At 41.8% G+C, this 20,000-nt stretch overlaps 1 protein-coding gene across 2 annotated transcripts in view; it reads right to left on the bottom strand.

Annotated features, from left to right (window-relative positions):
• LOC135112648 (uncharacterized) overlaps window positions 1–6,683 on the bottom strand; it is a 97,034-nt gene extending 90,351 nt beyond the window's left edge. Inside the window, exon 1 of one of the 2 annotated variants that reach the window (XM_064027249.1) lies at window positions 6,528–6,683. The gene's annotated coding sequence lies outside the window, so the exon portion shown is untranslated. Of the gene's footprint in view, window positions 1–6,522 lie in introns of both variants that reach the window. The other variant, XM_064027250.1, reaches the window with a different exon arrangement.
• Window positions 6,684–20,000: the final 13,317 nt, after the last annotated feature.

The raw sequence follows: 20,000 nt of genomic DNA, 5'->3' as shown, positions 1-20,000 counted from the left end.
AGAGAGAGAGAGAGAGAGAGAGAGAGAGAGAGAGAGAGAGAGAGAGAGAGAGAGAGAGAGAGAGAGAGAGAGAGAGAGAGAGAGAGAGGTAAAATATGAAAAGATTGACTGACAGGCACACAACCATACAGACACGGTTTTTTTTTCTTTTCTTTGATAATAATCTGCCTGTCTCTATTCGTCCTTGAAAAGAACTCAAACAACTCTCGTCTGCTTTGCTGTTATTAAGGTTCAGGTGGCCATGACTTACCTCCAAAGACAACAATCTGGTGCCTCATAAACTATTGATACTGACACACATTAATAACACTCCACTTCCATAATTGCTTTACTTAGGGATACTATTAATATTTTGCTCCTTCATTCTTTCTCCTTTCTATCGTTGCTCACTTCCCTACCTCTTTGCCTATTTACTTCCTTGTCTTTCTCTGTTTTTACTGCTTATCTTCCTTCCAGTCCGACAACCCCCTTTCTCTCTCTCTCTCTCTCTTGCTATATTTACCTTCCACGTGTGATCTTTGGAGTAATTTAAGATAAACTCTCAGGTGTGTAAAACATAGACCATTTCAGGTAACAAGATCCCTCCATTCACTCATTCCTCCTCCCCCGTGACTTACTGCATTGTCTAATATTTCTCTGTCTATTTGCTGAAGAGGAACAAAGGAAGTACGAGTTTGATGTCCATTTAGTAAGAATCTGGAGAGTCTTGGAATGGGGATCGAGAAGGGTGTCTGATTAATGTCGTCTTCGTGACTTGGCAGGCACATAGCACTTTGAGAAATGCATGAGAATGACTATATTTATCCTTGGAAGGGTTGTTGTGCTACTGCTGCTGCTGTTGTTGTTGGTGGTGGTGGTAATGGTGGTGGTGGTGGTGGTGGTGTTGATGTTGTTTGCGGTGGTGGTAGTGATGGTGTTTGTAGTGTTTGTCTTGTTGTTGTTGTTGGTATAGGTGTTGCTAGTCTATTAGTTGTTTTTGTTGTGTTGTGTTGTGTTGTTATGGTTGTGGTTGTTGTTGTTGTGGTGGTTTTGGTTTGGTTGTTGTTGTTATTTTTGTTGTTGATGGTGGTGTTGATGGTAGTTCGTTTGTTTGTTTACCACCACCACTATCATCATTATCATTATCATCATCATCATCATCGTCATCATCATTATCATCATTATCATCTTCGTGCTTTTCGTGTGTGTATTTAAGTAGATTTTATCTTGACTTGCGGAATTCGTTCGTGTGAGTTATCAGTTTTGTTTTCCACAGGTGGCAAGGAGTAAACAAAGTGTTATGCAATATTAGAGTTATTGTAATTGGATTTTTGCTCGTTATGAGTGTTCTAGTGCATGTAGTATATATATATATACACACACACACACACACAGACACACATGCACACACACAGTCATAAGATATTCCAGCCACGTCTCAGAACACATGTACGCTTCTTAATTCATGTCGACGGTCGATTACAACGCACACACACACACACACACACACACACACACACACACACACACACACACACACACACACACACACACACACTTTTTTTTTTTGGATAACCGTGAATCTTAAAGCAGCGCTAGAAATGAAATTGTGTGGCAGTCCTATACGAATAATCCTAAATATACGTGTGTGTGGAAGTCTGAAGGAGTGTGTCAGTGTGTCAGTAGCAACGTATGTTTTAATCGTAGTGTTTGTTTTTATGTTTTTTTTTATCTCCTTTGTTTATATTATTATGTAACCAGAATTTTTTTTTACTGTTTATTCTGTTCTGATTAATTTCTCTAATTCTCTCAGTCTCTCGCTGTTTTTGTTTCTCTCTCTCTCTCTCTCTCTCTCTCTCTCTCTCTCTCTCTCTCTCTCTCTCTCTCTCTCTCTCTCTCTCTCTCTCTCTCTCTCTCTCTCTCTCTCATTCTTTCCATTTTTTAAAACGTTCATTTTTTTCCTCCTTTACATAATCCAACACCTTCCTTTACCTTCACTTCTTCACTGCTTCCCCCTCTCCTTGCTCCTCCCTGACCCCCCACTGCACCAGGTATCTGGGACATGTGGCTAATGAATGAATAAACTGATGGTGTCAAACGAGTCCTGAATGCATTTTACTGAAAGACTGTAGGATTTAATACGTCGTGAATCATCTCTTACATTATTCTTGTCCCTTTTGTTCGCCTTTCTCCTTTTGTCTCTCGAAAGATAGCGATTAGATTTAACATGGTTATTATTTTTTATGATTTTATTCTGTTGTTCACCTTTATTTTTCTTTTTGTCTCACGTGGAATGGCGATTTAATTTAGCAATACAAATTTTTAAACTATTTTTTCCTTATTGTTCACTTTTTTCCTTTTGTCTCTCGAGGAATGGCGATTAAATTTAACAAGACGATTTTTTTATTGTATTTTTTATTATTTTTTTTATCCCTTCTCTCAAGTAATATTGGTGATCGATAGTCTGATAACTTCAACCTTTCTTCTTTTGTGAGTATTTTTTTTTTTTGTTAATAGCGTGCATTGGCCTTGTAATTATTGCGCCAGTTTCTGCCAGTGAGTTAGTGAGTCTAGTCGTGGATGAGTGTTAAGAAGGAGTAAGGAACACAATAACCATCACGGGGGAGACAGAATGCTGGCGCGCCTCCAGGTTGAGGTTATTATGAAAACGCAGTGGGTTCCTCTCCTTTATGTAACCCAATGGAGCTTTACTGTCTTATGTTTAGGGCGGGACGTGATTGCTTTGTGTCCTTGTGTGTGTGTGTGTGTGTGTGTGTGTGTGTGTGTGTCGGATTGTTTGACTTAATCTTTCATGTGTGCGTGCGTTTGCCGTGTACATGTAAGATACCATCATGTACGTGTATGTACGTGTGTGTGTGTGTACATGCGTGTGTGTATGTACATATATACTCGTATGTTTGTGTGTGTGTGTGTGTGTGTGTGTGTGTGTGTGTATGTGTGTGTGTGTGTGTGTCGGTCCTTGCATGTGCTAAGGGGGTGGAGCTAGCTGCCCATACCACCTTGTGTTTTGAAAGGGCCACTACTCGATACAGGGAAGTGAGGAGAGGCGAGGAAAGTAAGGGGCAGGTGAAGGTCAAAAGACGGGCACAGCAGGTGAAACAGAACACATAAAGAATAGGATGAGGAGAGGAAACAGACAGGAGAGGAAAGAGAGTGCAGTGAGGGAAAGAGTATACCTAATTTTGAGAAAATATGAGAGGGGAGTGAAGTGTGAGGTAAGGGAAGAAAGCTAAGGGAAAGAAGATAAAAAAGTAAGTCTGTTTTGAGATGAGAATTGAAATGGAAGAGGTAAAGAGAGGGAAGAGGAGGGAGCAAGTGAGAGGAGTAACGCGCAAGAATATGAAAGGATGGATGTTTCAAGGTGCAAAGTAAGGAAGAAGTAATGACCGTGAAGTGAAGGTGAAGAGAAGGAGAGGGGAGGAGGAGGAAGCATGGGGAAGACCGCAAGAGGAAGGCTATTTTACTTTTTATTTTACTTTTCATGGACAAGGAAGAGGGAAAGTACAAGAAGTGAGGGGGGATAAAATAGGGAGGCATGAATATACAAAAATACAGAACAAGTACAAAAGGAGGAAAAGCTGAGGGAAAGACGTGAAGGGAAGGGAGATTTGAAAGAGGGTGGATGCAGTTGATGAAAGGGCTGAGAGGGAGAGTTGAGGAATGGAGGGAAGGTGAAAGAGGAGCCCCACTCACTTCCATCACCAGAGGGAAAGACGTTTTAAAAGTTAAGAAGCAGAAGAAAAAAAAAGAAAAAAAAATTGAGCCAAGTTCTTTTTATTTTCAAGGCCACGTAATTGTCAGTGGTTGGATATTTGAAAGAACGAGTTAAGGGACAAGAAGGGAAGGTTAGAAAGTAAACTGTGGAAGATAATACGAAGACATAAGAAAAAAAAACACGGAGAAGAATGGTGGTAAAGAAAGACGCAAAGATAAAAGAAAAATTAGGAGTTCAACAAAGGAAAAAAAAAAGATGCAGGAAGAAAAGAAATAAAAATAAAAGAGAAATTTCTATGAGAAGATACAAAGGAAAATATCAAGTAGTGGGAAAGTAAGTTAGGAAGAAGAGGAAGAAAAATAGGAAAAAGAAGAAAGAGAAGAAGAAGCAGCATATGATGATGATATAGAGAGTTCAATTAGTAGTGTGTGTGTGTGTGTGTGTGTGTGTGTGTGTGTGTGTGTGTGTGTGTGTGTGTGTGTGTGCCTGTGTGTGTGCGCCGCTGTGTGACGTTCTAGGCCACGCCACACCACACGCCTACTGCAGGAGGAAAGATGGGAAGGAGGGAGGGAAAAAAATACGAAAATCAGGCCACATGAGGAGGAAGTGAATTTGAGGCTTAGTCGATGAAATGAGGGAAAGAGAAGACAAACGAGTGACACTGATGAGGGAGAGGAACTGCAGACGTGAGGGAGGGAGAGAGGGAGGGAACAGGAGGGAAACATGTGCATAGAGACTTGAGACTTGAAGAGGGAAGGAATAGAGAACTCCTGGAGGTAACGAAGGAAGGAAAGAAGGAGAGAAGAAGGTTATAGTTGGAGATACTTAGAGACAAATGAGAGGAAAAAAAAAATATGTAACACGTGGAGGATAGCGAAGGAGGTTAATCGTTTTGCTGGAAAAGGAGGAAAGAGGAGGAGAAGGAGGAGGAGGAAAGCTGTGCGTGTGATCAGATGATTGGAGTGAGGAAGAAATATAGTGAAGTATGTGAAGGGAGAGGGAGGGTCGTGGTGGGAGATGACTGCAAGGGAGGAGGAGGAGGAGGAGGAGGAGGAGGAGGAGGAAAAACAGTAGGAAAGAATACGTTTTCAGAGAAGGGAGAGAGGAAATGAGTGTTTAAACAGCGAAGGAAGAAGAAAAGGTATCTGCCGCAAGAGGGGAGGGAAGAAAAAGGCGGGTTGTGCATGGAGGAGGGAGGAAAAATTGTCAACTGGAAGAGGGATGGAGGTAAAACTGAGTGATGAGAGGCAGAGACGAGGAAACGTATCAGATCAGAAGGGAGGAGGAGAAAAGGCGGGCAAATTACAGGGATAGGAAAAATACACTGCAAGAAGAAGAGAGAGTAAGAAAGATTAGGTGTCTAGAGGAAAAGAGGAGGAGAGGGAAGGAAATATGGTGTTAGGAGGAAGAGAGAAGAGGAAGTGAGTGCTCGAAGAGGTGAGGAGAAGAGTTGTTTTTTAGGAAAGGGAAGGGAAGGGAGGGAGGGAATGGAGGGAAAGGAGGGAAGGGAGGGAAGAAAGAAGTGCAAGTTCCAGTTGAGTCTTGTATACTGAGGCTCCGTTCATACTTGGGGCATAAATAATTAAACTTAGTGTTCTTCTACACCCACATTCCTTCCACGCAATCCCCAAGTTAGAGAGCCAGGGGGTCTGCACGCCCTTGTAAGCTGGGGGACGCCTCGTTCGTGCTGCGTGTCTGGGGTGGCGGGCGTGGGCGTGTGTTTTTACGTGTGTGGAGGTGGAAGGGTGGAGAAGGAGAGTGAGGAGGAGGAGGAGGATGTGTGTGTGTGTGTATGTGTGTGTGTGTGTGTGTGTGTGTGTGTGTGTGTGTGTGTGTGTGTGTGTGTGTGTGTGTGTTTGTTTGTGTTTGTGTTTGTGGTTGTGTTCATGACGGTGTTTATATGTGTCCTTGTTCAAATAAAGTCCTTGATGGCGTGTGTGTTGCCTTGACAGACTCCGTTGTTGTCCTCGCCTCTGCTGGACACTCCCCGCCTCCCTCAGTCCGCCCTCAGTGTACACGGTAGCCCGGGTGACGCTTGTTGCCCGGGGACAGTACTCAGAAGGCAGCAAGAAATTATGATTTTTTTCCCCTCACATTCTTGTCTTAGCACGGACATGGGAGGCGAGGGCAGCGAGGTAGGGAACGAGGTGCTGGAGCCGTGGTTAGGGGCATAGCGGTGACAGAGTAGGCAGGTGTGGGGAGCGCCTGGTTGATAATTAGGTGGTGTAGATGTGAATCATGGGAGGTGAGCCACGAATGCCTTGGAATTACCAGTACTTGTATTTTCGAACTTTATATGTTATGTTAGAAATGAATGGTGTGTCACTGTGTATTGAATGTAGAGGAACCAAACACTGCTACAAGAACGAAATGCTCCCAGTACCCACATAAAAAAAAAGAAGTAGCCCATGATAGTAATGAGAGTATGTACTGCATCCACACACAAAGAACAGCTCCAGATTATCACTACACTGTCGAGGTAAACAATCCACACGATGTTACCACAAACAAAGGACTCCAGTTCGGGTAGACACAAGTTAGCACACACACATCACGGCCTACAGTCACTCTATAACCCACCAGTCCTCGGTAAGGCAACACTTGGCTGCTACACTCACACCCCACACTCCACACATCACAGAAAGATACTACCAACACAAACAAGATATTTTTTCTACACTGCATCAACACGTCACTAGAAAACACTCGTAAACACTGGGTAGTATGATGACCACACTGTTAACTGTCTGTTTGTGTCTGTTTACACTCTCCCCTCCAGCGTCAACAGCGTTTTTAGGGCAAGAGACCTCACCGAATGCCCCGGGGAGCTGAGGGCGCGGGAGAAGGGCGCGGCGGAGGGGTGACGGAGGGGCAACGAAGGCAGTGGACTCGTCAGAACCACACGCGGCAGTGAGTGAGTGAGTGGAGGTGTTGGCAAGTGAGACTCCCGCTACTCCCCTCCACTCACTCCCTCCACTCACTCTCTCTCCCCCAGCCATTACCACCACCCTCACCACCTCCTCCTTCCTTCCTCCTTGCTAACGCCGTCTTCCACCACCCTCCCCTCCACCACCACCGCCGCCAACCCGACTCCTCCCTCGCCACACGCCACCCTCGTATCAGGTCTCTGCGCCACACCACCACCACCACCACCAGCACCAGCTTGGTAGATTGTCAAAAAGTCCATAATCGACGTGTAATTCTTGGTTAAAAAAGAAAACCAATCTACTCACCCACCTACTAATCAAATAGTTTGCTTGTTTTACACGTGTTTATGTGGAAGTGAGACATCTGTCTTTTGTAGCTAGCTTGGTGCTGGAAACCATACAATTCAATCTGATCAATTTCTCTTATTGAGTTAAGTGGGTTGCACGAAGGCATTACGCATTCTAAAGTTGGTAACGGGTATCATTAGAATGCCATTAGGACGTTTTTGCTTTTATATTTATTAGATGAAAATATATCGCACTTTTGGGGCTTGACGTAACACTTCATCATTTTCTGTATTTTACTTACTTAACCAAACAAAAAGGACAGAAAAAAAAAGAAAAAAAAAATGGTTCATACTTTTCCCCAGTATCAAGCTCCAAAAGCTCAAATAATAAGATCGAAAGAAAACATGCTTGGTCGCCCACTTGAGTTGACTTAAGGCTTGTGTTCGATTTGCCTCTGTGTTCGTGTTTGTCGCGCCGTGTGGTGCCGTGCATGACGCGCCGCATGAACGTGACGTCACACTGATCCAACTGCGGCCCACGAGGATCAAGAGCCTCATGGGTAATCTATTGAGGGAGGAAGACAAGGAAGAGAAAGAGGAGAAGAAGGAGCAGGAGAGCTAACTGATGACCGTAGTGTACTGTTCGACCTTCCCTTTGTTTTGCTCTCATGTACTTTTGTTTTTATCTTTCCTTTCCATTTCCTTTTCCATTCCATTCCCATTTATTTACTTCCTTTCCATTCTTTCCCTTTCCTTCCTTTTCTCTGCTTTCTGTTTCCTTGTATTTCCTTTCTTTCACTTCTCCCTTCCCTTCCTTCCCTTCCCTTCCCTTCCATTCCTCTCCCATTCCTTCCCCTCCCCCTTCCTTTCCTTCCTTTCCTTCGCTTCTCCATTCCCATCTCTAGTCTTTCTTTTGTCTCTAATCTGCCCTGCACTGTCTGGAGACTCAACACCTCACACTTAGTCCTTTCCTCCGTCCATCTAATCCTCTACAAGACACCGCCAAGCCCCGTCCAGGCCGATCCAACCCCTACATCCTTTCATATATACCATCCAGTCACCTTGCGTGTGCTGGAGTAACGTTATCACCTTAGAGTTCAAAGTAATAGGGGTCACCTGAGCCGTGCGTTTGGCCTCGTCCGTCACTCCGCTTGTCCCCGAGACGTTTGTTTCTTTGGGTCCTCGAGGGAGGGTCGCTCCTGTGTGGCGGCAAACGATTCTCCTTAACTTGTGGTGGTTCAGGTTTTGTGGCTTACGTGTAACGAGTAACGGGGATCCTTGACCTGTTTGTGAGTGAGCATTGTTATTCGTGTGTGTGTGTGTGTGTGTGTGTGTGTGTGTGTGTGTGTGTGTGTGTGTGGTGTGTGTGTGTGTGTGTGTGTGTGTGTGTGTGGTGTGTGTGTGTGTGTACTGCCAAAAGATGTTACAGAATTGTATAGCTTTTAATACTGAACTACTTTCATAAACTTGTAAATTTAATGGATGCTTCGGTCAGTAAAATAATCTAATCTTATCTTTGTGTTTGTGTGTGTGTGTGCGCAGGCAGAAACATGGAGCTATTCTTAAACTAGAACCAAGACAGGAAGCGCCGTTTCACAAATATGGCAAGAATTCCGGGAAATAAAGTCAGGCATATATTGTGATAAATATGTATAAATTGCATCCACTTAAAGTTATGAATTCAAAGTGTAATTACTCGTTGCAGCGACTTGGAGACTGGTACGATAATGTGTATATTTTTAGAGTAAGAGCAGCCGTCGTGGATGATGTGAATAGCGCGAACTGTAATTACTAAATCAACAAACTCTTTTTGGTAATGTTGCGAGCATTATCTCAGTGTGCGAGGTAATTAATTTTCCTTTTAATCTGATATGATGATAGGTTTTAATTAGTGAGCCATTCTTCTTTTTTAATCTTCCATTTTCTTTTATTTTATCTTCTATTTCTGTGCTTTTTGTCGTATTTGCTTTGTCTTTTTTACTAATAACTGTTGAATTGTATTCCCACACGTTACTTGTTTTAAATTTTTCTTTTAATGCGATATAATGATAAGTTTTTAATACTGAGTTCTTTTTTTTCTTTCATTTTGTCTACATAATCTTCTTTCTTCCGGTTTCTTTTTGGCTTATTTGTTTTCGTTTTTACAAATGAACTTTTGAATTTTGTTTCCACAAATTACTAGTATTCAGTTTTCTTTTTACATGACATGATTATATTTTCCTTTCATTTTGTCTATTTCCTCTTCTTATTCCTTACCCTCCTTTCATTATTTACTTTTTCTTATAATAAACCATAGAATCGTTTATCAATATATTGGTACTTTTCATACAACATTTCAAAACGGGTGCAAGGGATTGATTTTAGCGTCAGGGGTGCATGTAATGGCCTCGCTGTGGGCCGCGGCAGGAGGTCGCCGGGAGGGTCTTCGCACATTAGCTCCGTGAACTGCGCTGTTATTGATTCACCGCGGCCTGGTCCTCGGCGGGGCGGTGCTGGACATGTCTGCGTTATGTCCCCATAAATATGTCCCTTCCGTGCCGCTAAGATCCTCCCAATACCTTACTGTCTCTCTCCCTCTCTCTCTCTCTCTCTCTCTCTCTCTCTCTCTCTCTCTCTCTCTCTCTCTCTCTCTCTCTCTCTCTCTCTCTCTCTCTCTCTCTGCTTCTTCTTTTCTTTTCTTTATATACGTACAAGGAGATAAAACCCATCTTTATTCCAATATTTAATATTTTCAAAGGTTGGCCACGCTTTCCTCTGTAAAATGCTGGGAATAGTACTAGCAACTCCGATTATGTATTCTATTTGCCTTGGCATATGACGCAACTCTGGCCATTACCGGCTGAAGAGAAGACCTTGAGCGAGGTGAGTAAGGTAAGATTCAAGTGGTATGTGTCGTATTATCGTGTGAGCTTCGCCGCGTCTCTCCTTTGCTCTGTCTTATTGGTCTTCAAACTAACAATGAATGAAAGTCAGTGATATTAAGACACATTGAGTAAAACGCAATTGCAAGATACTAGTTAATACCTTCTACATGTACACTTATAATGAATAATAATAAAAAAAAAGTGTAGAAATTACGAGGAAAATATTGTGTTATCTTATGAGACTTGAATAGACTAACATACAAGATATTAATCTTTACTTTCCTCAAATATCGTCAGGGTTACTCAGATACTCTTATGTTGAACAGTTCAAAGGAAGTGTAACATAAAGGATGACAAAAATGTTCAATAAGTTATCTTCGGATTCGTGAATCGAATGCAACTTACAAGATATCATTCTGCACTTTTATCTTCCCCAAGTATTGCCAGGACTAGCCAACTCGTACTCCTACATTGAACAGCTCAAGAGAGAGTGTAAAAAGACGATGAGAAAAAAAATGTTAATTGCCAGTTTACTTGAATTTTTTTTTTTGTGTGTGTAAAATTTCTTGAAGCTTTTTAGTTCTTTATTTTTTTTTCTTATCATGCTGCAGCTTGTCCTCTTTCGTGTTAACATTTTCAGAAGCCCTTTTAAATTTCATGTTGTGGCGGATTTTTTTTTTTTTTCTTGAATTAACTTTTTCTTCTCTTATTTCCCAGGGACAGTAATTTAGCGTTGCGGATGTTTTACTTTCGTGCGGACTTTGTATCTTAAAGCATTACTTTCCTGTACTTTCACCTGCCCCTGGAACCTGTGGCCTCATTACCTACTGTTACCTAAGCGTGTCGGGCCTGCGTGCGCTCCTGCATACGTGAGGGAGAGGGAGGATGGCGCCGGGAATTCCTGTCTCAGTACATCTATTTTGCAAACAAGGTTACGCACACGAGGAATTAGATCTCGTGAATGCTTGGTGTGTGTGTGTGTGTGTGTGTGTGTGTGTGTGTGTGTGTGTGTGTGTGTGTGTGTGTGAAAGGGGGAGGGGAGCGGTGTAAAGAATTTCTTGAGATCGTAACTTATTTTTTCCTAATTCACATCTTTGCTTTCTGTCAGTTTGTCTGTCTCTGTCTCTGCCTGGCTGTCACTTTGTCACTATCTCTGTCTGTCAAAGTCTCTCTCTCTCTCTCTCTCTCTCTCTCTCTCTCTCTCTCTCTCTCTCTCTCTCTCTCTCTCTCTCTCTCTCTCTCTCTCTCTCATGTATAATCTGAAAAAAGCACCCACAAGTAATTTTTCCGTACGACATCTTTTACGTTCTTCACTACACTTGAGTCCAGAATTAATCTTTACTTCTGACCACGCAGACTTCACTACGAATACTTTTACGAATACTTTTTTGAACATATTTTTTATTCTCTCATGTAACTCGTCTCAGAACACTTATCTTTCAATTTCAGTAATGAAGCACAGTACTTTCTTAAGCCTTTAATTACTGTTAGGGAAGAAGTAATATAGAAAAGAGGAGCGGAGAAGGGAATGTGGGGAGGAGTGAAGTAAGGAGGGAGACACGTAAGTAAGGAGGGAGGGAAGAGGAGTGGGTGCTACTGTTACAAAGAATGTTTTAGTGTGCGATATACTTGGAATGTGGTTCTTGTGGCTGATGGTAGAGTACAGGTGATAGAGAGGGAGAGAGAGAGAGAGAGAGAGAGAGAGAGAGAGAGAGAGAGAGAGAGAGAGAGAGAGAGAGAGAGAGAGAGAGAATTACTACAAGCCTTATCAAAGTGTATCACGCTATCAACACCCACGCTATGACGCGTTTAAGCTCGGCCCACACCTGTACTCAGCTAGCTTAAACTTGAACTCGGCCCTCAAGAACTCTGCCTACATCTGATACTGTCCCCACAACTGAACTCGATCCACATATGCTCGTCAATATGAGGTCCCAGGACATACACACATACATTGAAGCTAAGAAAATATATATTCAACATGTCTTGGCTTTGTCTATTGTCGTACTGGAAAAAAAAAAAAACACGAGTGAGTTATGGTTAGGAAAGTTTGTCTTAAGCGCAAGTAAAAAGTTTAAAAGTGAATACCATTTTTTGAAAACTTTATAAGCCTTGAAAGTTTCCTTATACTTTATTTATTTTTTTTACGGGTATTGAATATTAATATTTAAAGCTTAAACTTTTGACTATAGAGAGAAAATGCTATCCTGTATTGCCTGGTCTATGAAAGAATAAAATAGCCAACATAGAAAAAGAAAATAAGTGAAGCTGCACGTAGCCATCAGGACAACACGTGGCAGTCCCAGTATAAAACATACCTACCTATTTACATCAGTTTACCTCCACGCAACAAGAGCAAAACTTTAAAACTAATTACCTGACCGAGGAAAAAAAAAAAAAAAAAGTTAACATAAAAAGTGTCAGAAAATAAGGAAAGCTGGAAAATGCCATTAGGCCTACACGTGGCAGTCCCTGTATAAAACATACCGACCTATTTCTACCTATTTACTTCCTCGTAACAAGAGGAAAACATTAAAACTATTGTAGATATTAGAACAACAAACACGGATGCTTAGTTTAGCAAGACACAGGAGAGCGAGCGGTTGCGTTGGTCACCTGTTGATACACGGTTCTCAGGTTACAACCAACTCGTGCACCTTTGATGTGCCAGGTGTTTTGGGTTGTGTGTCAAGGCGCCAGCTCTGCTCCGAGACGAAATGCCTTCTGATCGATCCGTGCAGGCGAAGGCAGACGGATTACTCTTGAATTAAAAATGTCGCCTTACAATTTGTATCCTGCAACACAACATAAGACTTTTTCTGAGATTTGATTTGCGTTCTGTAATGGCGGAAAGGCGTGTTTTGAAGAACTATGAATGTTTTATTTAGCGCAGGATCTCTGTGTTCAGTAATTTATCTTATTGTTATGTCTCTTTTTTTTTTTTTGTATTTCATTTTAGATATCCTTGTTATTCTAGCGTTTAGTGCTATTCGAAATTCTCAGTAGTGGACATATTTCTGAATAACCTAATGAAAAAGAAATCCTGCTCAATGTTGATTTATAGTAATCCATTTAATTACTGCAAAAATGCGGTAACGTCTCTCTCTCTCTCTCTCTCTCTCTCTCTCTCTCTCTCTCTCTCTCTCTCTCTCTCTCTCTCTCTCTCTCTCTCTTTTTTTTTTTTTTTTTTATTTAAACAAAAATTTACATCAGGCTTAAAACAACACGTTTTTTATGCTGTTATTTGAAAAGCCTATACTTAAATGTAAGGAAGAAAATATATACAAAAAGTAAACTCATCCTACTATATATATATATATAGACATGATTAACACAGCACTAGTGTGGGGGGTTGTGTTTTACGCCACCTCTCTCTCTCTCTCTCTCTCTCTCTCTCTCTCTCTCTCTCTCTCTCTCAAGATCCTCGAGATTTTTCTTAATTCTTTCCCTTAATTGATGTAAAGCCGAGTCATCACTGCACTATTAAGCAAATTACATAAAAGAAGTTAATTACAACTAAGATATCTCTCTCTCTCTCTCTCTCTCTCTCTCTCTCTCTCTCTCTCTCTCTCTCTCTCTCTCTCTCTCTCTCTCTCTCTCTCTCTCTCTCTCTCTCTCTCTCTCTCTCTCTCTCTCTCTCTCTCTCTCTCAACGCTCGTCTGCCATTAAGTATGTGACTAGTAGGAGAGGAAGTGAGTGGTTGACGGCAATGACCTATGATATATGGCATTGACCTGAGTTGACCTGATGGCAGAGCAGGAGGCATACCAGCACGTGTGGAAGGTTTCATTAAGACGTATTAAATGGGAAGTGTAATTATGATATACGGTTGTTTAGGTAATTGCATCGGGGACAGACAGGTTGTGCTAACTAGTAGGGAAGGATGAAAGGATACACTCTTGCTTCTCCTCAGGTGTGACTTAATGAGGAGACACAAACCTGCTGCTTCTCAGGTGTGCGTTAACTCTTTCATTGCCGTTTGTCACATCTTTTATTAATCATTAACGATATTGAAACATTTCCAATTCTCTACCCACCTGCAAACATTATACTAACTAGAAACTCGACACCTATTCCTTTTTTTTTTTTTATCTATATTCTTGTATGTGCTTATAAAAATTCAATACATTGTTTTTAGTGCTGTGAATTGTTGCATATCGTAGTGAAAGGGTTAACAAGGATACATAAACCTCCTCCGCCTCCTCAGGTTAACAAGGAGACGCAAACCTGCTTCTTCTCAGGTATGTGTTGAAGTGGAGGAAGGCATCGATTTTTCCTTAGGTGAAAGAGGGGTACATGTTTATCTCTTTCTACTTATTATTTTACTCTTACCCTATTCAGTCCTTCCATCTCATCTTTACCTTCCCTACCTCTCGCGGCACATACATATTCTTCCATCCTAACCTTCCAACCATCCTTTCGCAATCACCTATATCATTCATCTTTTCCTTATTCATTCACTTCCCCCATGTCCAAAATATCTTCCGTTTTAACTCCACCTTTCCTCCCTAATACGCTCCTCACTCTTGCTCATCCAACACCTTCCATCTCCTCCCTTCATCATCCCCCGCCACCTCCTTGTTCCATTCTATCATGTTACGTCCAGCCTGTATCACAAGATCGGGTTTTAAGTACAGTCGCAGCTCTCCTTTGTCCACTTAATCCCAGGTAATTATTTTCATACCTTCCCGCCACCTTATTGTCTCCGTGCGTCGCCCACTCGTCTTTATTTTTAGCGTCATTTTGCGGGAAGAGAATCAATGCAGTACCTTGTTGTGGAACTTCTGTCGCCTGTCTTTTCGTTTTCATCACTCATGGGTAATTTATTTCTCTCAGTTATTTTGTGTCTATTGTGTTCGTTACAGTCTTTCACCTTTTCTTAAATGTCTAGTTTCATTGTGTCTGTGTTTGTCTTTTTTCTTCGTCTTTGTTTTCGTGCTATTTATGTTAATCTTTTCTTATTTTTTGTAGGATTTACTTCTGCTATTATTATTATTTTTTTTTATTTTGTGACTAATCTAACTCTTTTTATTCAATATGTGCACTGTTATATACCTCTCTTGGACTCTCCACTAATCTCTCTCTCTCTCTCTCTCTCTCTCTCTCTCTCTCTCTCCGTCTCTCTCTCTCTCTCTCTCTCTCTCTCTCTCTCTCTCTCTCTCTCTCTCGTCCTGCCTTAATATCCGTTTTCTCTATCCTCCATCCACTGTCCCTTTAATTTGACCGTCTCGTAATCCTGCTTTAGTCCCCACTCTATCTTGCTTGCCCTGCGTCCCTGATCTCTCTCATGATTCTCTCTTAAATCCCTTCCCATCCCTCTCCCTTCCCTCCGTATCTCCTCTCTCTTATATCCCATTCCTCTCCCATGTGTCCTCTCACCCTTCCTCATCTTGTCCCTAGCTTTTCTCCCCTCTGCTCTCCCTTCCCGCATGTCGTTCCCTTTCTCAGTCTCTCTCCCGTTACACTCTCTGACTTCACTTCGCACAGTGGAGGAGAGGGAGGGTGCACCAATACACTCTGACAGCGTTAATGTACGAGTACAGAGTGTTGCTATGGATTATTTAGACTGGTTTGTTGTTTCATTCCATCTCGCCACTGGTGGAAGTAAAGTGGATATAAATACACATGGATTTACGCACTGATGGATTTGCAGGTACGAGTGGATGTAGGATTGACGCAGTGTTAGATCGGGAGGGATATAGGTAGGATCATGTACGAGTATATGTATCGAAATGTGGTGGCGTGTGTGCGTTGACAGGTGATAAATGGTGACTCCCGACAGTGACAGAGAAGGACAGGGGACAAAGGAACTCCAGAACAAGTATAAAAGGTGATAGAAATGAGTTGGGGAACAACAGGACACACACAAATGTATCTTCATATTGTATTGGTAGAGACAAATGGTGGATACATGTATAAATTGAAGGAGATATTATATATGGATAAATATGCAGGTAGACTGAAAAAAGAGCGCACGTCCAGCTATAAGAGAGGTATTTTTCCGTAGATATAGTGAAATGTGACAAGAAATCCGTAAAGTTAGTGAAATATGGGAAGTTCTATATATAAACTTAATGAAATGTGAAAATATGGTATCCGTAAACTTAGCATAAATCCATAGCCTTTCTAAACTATGGCAACTCTTCTCCATAGACTTAATGAAATGCGGCTCTCAATCTCCGTAGATTTGTGCAACGAAGGAGATCTGGGGGAGCTTTAGTTGAAATATACCACTGCTTTTGTATCTTCGTACCTGGTTTTAGAGTGCCTTCGTTAGTGCTCTTCTTCTTTAGGGATTTTTATGCAAGATTTTTTTTTTTTCTCTGGTGAAGGTCAGTTTGTTCATCAGCTTTTTATGTGCTACCAGTTGTTTTTTCTTTCTTTCTTTCTTTCATTCTTTCTTTCCATTCTTTCTCTGTTTCTTTGTCTTTCTGTCTCTGTCTTTCTTTTTCTTTTTTATTTCTTTCTTCAATTTATCTTTTTATCTTTCTTTTCCCTTTTTATTTCATCCTTCTTTCTTTCATCTTTTTCTTATTTTTTTCACCTTTACTGTATTTTCTCATTTCTTATTCTGATGGGGTGCCGAACATGAATGACAAAGAGCATCAAAGAACTTCAGAGCTAAATTATTACCACTCACCCGAGGCGCAGGTGATGGACACTGCAATAAGCACAACGCACAGCTGAAAGTACCACCAGCATTACCTGTCTGTTACCTGCGCTGCGCTGTATTGCTAGCGTGTGTTTGGGTATTTTTATTGTGTAATTTTTAGTTCCGTGTGTAAAAATGCCTCTAATTTCCGAGATAGGATATTGAGCTGTTGACGAAAAAACTTGCATTACGTTATAATTAAATGAAGACTAAATCATTATCATTATCAGCATTATCATTACTATTAATTATTATTGATATTTTTTCTTGTAATAGTCTTATTTCTTTCTTGAGCACATAGTTATATTCTGAAGATCATACCTCTGTTATAATTTACCGTTATTCTCTCTCTTTCTTTTTTTTTTATTCCACGTGTTATCCTTTATCCATCAGCATGAGCTCCACGTCTTTTCTTTGACAGGTACAGTGGAATGAGTGGCGAAGCGGGAATCTTAGATCAGTCCTCCCTCATACACGTGCTCTGTGACAGGTATGCAAGGGGGCGACTCAACCATTCCTTGCGTGGCTTGAAATCTCTGGCCGCCGCCACCACGCCACCTTTGTGTAGTGGGCGCGGCACAGGGAGCACCCGGATTAGGTATTCACCATTAGTTACGGGGCACGGGCTGGATGGTCGTCAATAATGGATCTTTGCAGCTTTGAATTGATGGCGATGAGTAATGAGTGTGATACATCAACTTGTTCTTGTTCTTTTTGTTCATATTTCAAGATTATAGGCATTAGTGGTGAAAGTTTGTTTAGTAGAATAAGAGGTAAGGTTTGTGTGTGTGTGTGTGTGTGTGTGTTCCCCTCCGCTCGCCAGGTAAAAGGTTCTGTCCCCTCGCCTGTAATCAAAGGCTTGCTCACCTGTGTAGGGATTATTGACGTGCTTACTTTCTTATGCCTGTAATCGTGTGTGGCAAAGGGTGGTGCTTACCTGGTGAGAAAAGGGTAACACCTGCTTCCCTTCTGAGCGTGGCTTTTTAGGTTGCGTTTCGGCGCCAGTTATTTATCCATTAACTTACCTTTGCTATTTTAATTCATACTATTAACCTTTTCCTCACGTTAGTTTCTTTCGTGCAGCAAAGGTTCTCATGCTGTTAATGCGTTAAATGGTGGTAAGGTAAACGAGGGATATTTCTATGTCTTCTCACGCAAGTCTTTGTCTCAGTGGAGCGTGCACATGAAACGCAATACACTCCTAAGCCTTTCCCATAACCCCAGTACCCCTCCATTTTCTAAACTACCCCCTTTTTCTTCCCCAGTACTCTTCCCATTCTTTGCTAGTATGCGCTCCATTTTTCTTTTGTCCCCCCTTCTATTCTTCTCCTTTACCTGCTCCATTCTTCGCTAGTACCCCTTCCATTCCTCTGAGTAACCCTCCTTCCATTCCTCCCCACCACCTCTCCTCTCTTTCCCAGTACTCGCTCAATTCTTTACCTAATCCTCTGCATTTTCTTTAGTTCTCCCTTCTATTCTTCCACTGTACCCCTTAAATGCCTCCCCAGTACACCCTATTTAGCCTCCCTTACTCCCCTCCATTCCTCCCCTGCATGCCCTGCCTCCCCTGCCCCCACTTCTACACACAAGGAGGGCAGTGTTGGCATGAAAATACGCATTCAGAATTCACTGATTCGCCATTGCCGGAGTGAAAAGGTGGAGGAATGTATCGACGTGCACCATGACGTCACTGCCTCCGTGTCCTTGATGGTACTGGCGGGAAGTATGTATATGAGTTACTGGTTGCCTTTATAATGTATTTTAACCATCCATCTTTCCGTAATTCACTATTTATACTTTGTTTAATATTCCTTCCTTTGTGTACTGGCCTGTTTTTTTTTTTTATGGCATTTGTTTGCTTTTTTTTCAGCCATCTATTTCTCTGCGTTTGTATTTATTCATTTTATTTATTGCGTTATTTTTCCTTTGTTCTTTTTAGTAATCCATAGTGTCATGATTTAATTGTTTATTTATTGTGTATTTGTTCTCTTACTTCAGTATTTTTCTATTTATCAGTCTTTTGTTTCCATCACATCTATTTATTGCACTTACTTTATTTTTTTTCTGTTCATCCAATTTGTAAATCTTTGCTTATTAAGTGCATTTACTCTCTCTTTTGTGTCGACCTTCAATTTCTCTTATTTGCGTGCTTCTTTCTGGTTGCCAAAGTATTACTATTTTTTTTTCTCACAAAGTCAGCTATAACGTAAAAACATTTCTCAGTCACTCCATTAAATCCTGCTCGTGCCATTGTTCACTGTTTGCTTCGTGACCCATTTTCTGTAACAGTATCCTTGCTCATTTCTACGTTTTCTTTTTCCTTTCCGTCTCCTTTTCTCGTCAGTGACTCTTGTAATCCCATCGCTTCTCGGTAGATTCCTTGGTTTCTTTGTTTACTTGCTCTGTTTCTTTCATGTTTGCATACGTGACTTATCGAGGGTCATATGTGTGTAGGTTGTGACGCTTTACTTTTTGTCGTGGAGGAGGAGGAAGAGGAGGAAGAGGAAAGAGGGGAGAATGGAGGTGTAATGAGAAAGGTATAAACAGTGAGCGGGGAGTGAAAAGAGAAGGAAGAGAGAGAGGAAAGGAAATAATGATAGAGGAAAGGGGAATGAGGAATAGAGAGTAAGGATGGTAAATTAGTGCTTTGTTCATATATCTGGCTTCTTGTTGTTATTCTGTATATTTTGTTTTTAATTTTCTGCACTGTTGATTATTCTGTGGCCATAATTCATCTCTTTTAAAAGCCTTTTCTAATACCTCCCTCTACACACACACACACACACTCTCTCTCTCTCTCTCTCTCTCTCTCTCTCTCTCTCTCTCTCTCTCTCTCTCTCTCTCTCTCTCTCTCTCTCTCTCTCTCTCTCTCTCTCTCTCTCTCTCTCTCTCATTATATCACCAACCCTGATCACGAAGTTCCAACTGTTTCCCTCTTGCTGTCCTTCTCTTCCCCCTCCCACCGTCCTCCCGTCCCACCATCCCTGCGAGCCTGCCACAATCAACAGGTCCCTCATGTGTTGAAGGCTCACAGCGGCGTCGGACAGAGGCGAAAACGTGCCTTTTTTACCCTCGTCTTTTTTTTTTTTTTTTCAACTTTTAGCTTTCATCCTCTCGTGTCTTGGCGCTTATATGAATACGCGACGAGGGAAGGACGGTGATGGAGAGCTGCGTTGTGCTCCTGTACGCTTGATGAATAAGGGAAGAACAGGGCGCATGTGGCGGCTGGTAGTGTGATGGCCTCGTGACATGCAGGGGTGCGTGACGCCAGGTAACGGTAAGTTTGTTGTAATGCACGAAAAAAAACTCTCCGTCTTTAGCTAGGTGGATTGTGTGTTGGTGGGTTAGTCTGTGGGTTTTCGAAGGGGCTAAGGGACGAGGGGCACTGACAGGGGAGGGTGGAAGAATTCATAGAAAAAAAAGATTGAATAATGAGGTTTACGTGTTCTGCAAGGGCGCAGCAGTAGGGCGACATGCATCAGGGAGTGTTGGAGTGTCTGCGTTGTGTGTGGACTCCTCCGCACTGTGTTCTCGTGTTGGGGAAGGACTGGGAGG

Source organism: Scylla paramamosain, chromosome 24 (genome assembly GCF_035594125.1).
Source record: "Scylla paramamosain isolate STU-SP2022 chromosome 24, ASM3559412v1, whole genome shotgun sequence".
Classification (NCBI taxonomy): Eukaryota; Metazoa; Arthropoda; class Malacostraca; order Decapoda; family Portunidae; genus Scylla; species Scylla paramamosain.
The sequence above is the reverse complement of the archived record's forward strand: the minus strand, read 5'-3'. Positions and strand labels throughout refer to the sequence as shown.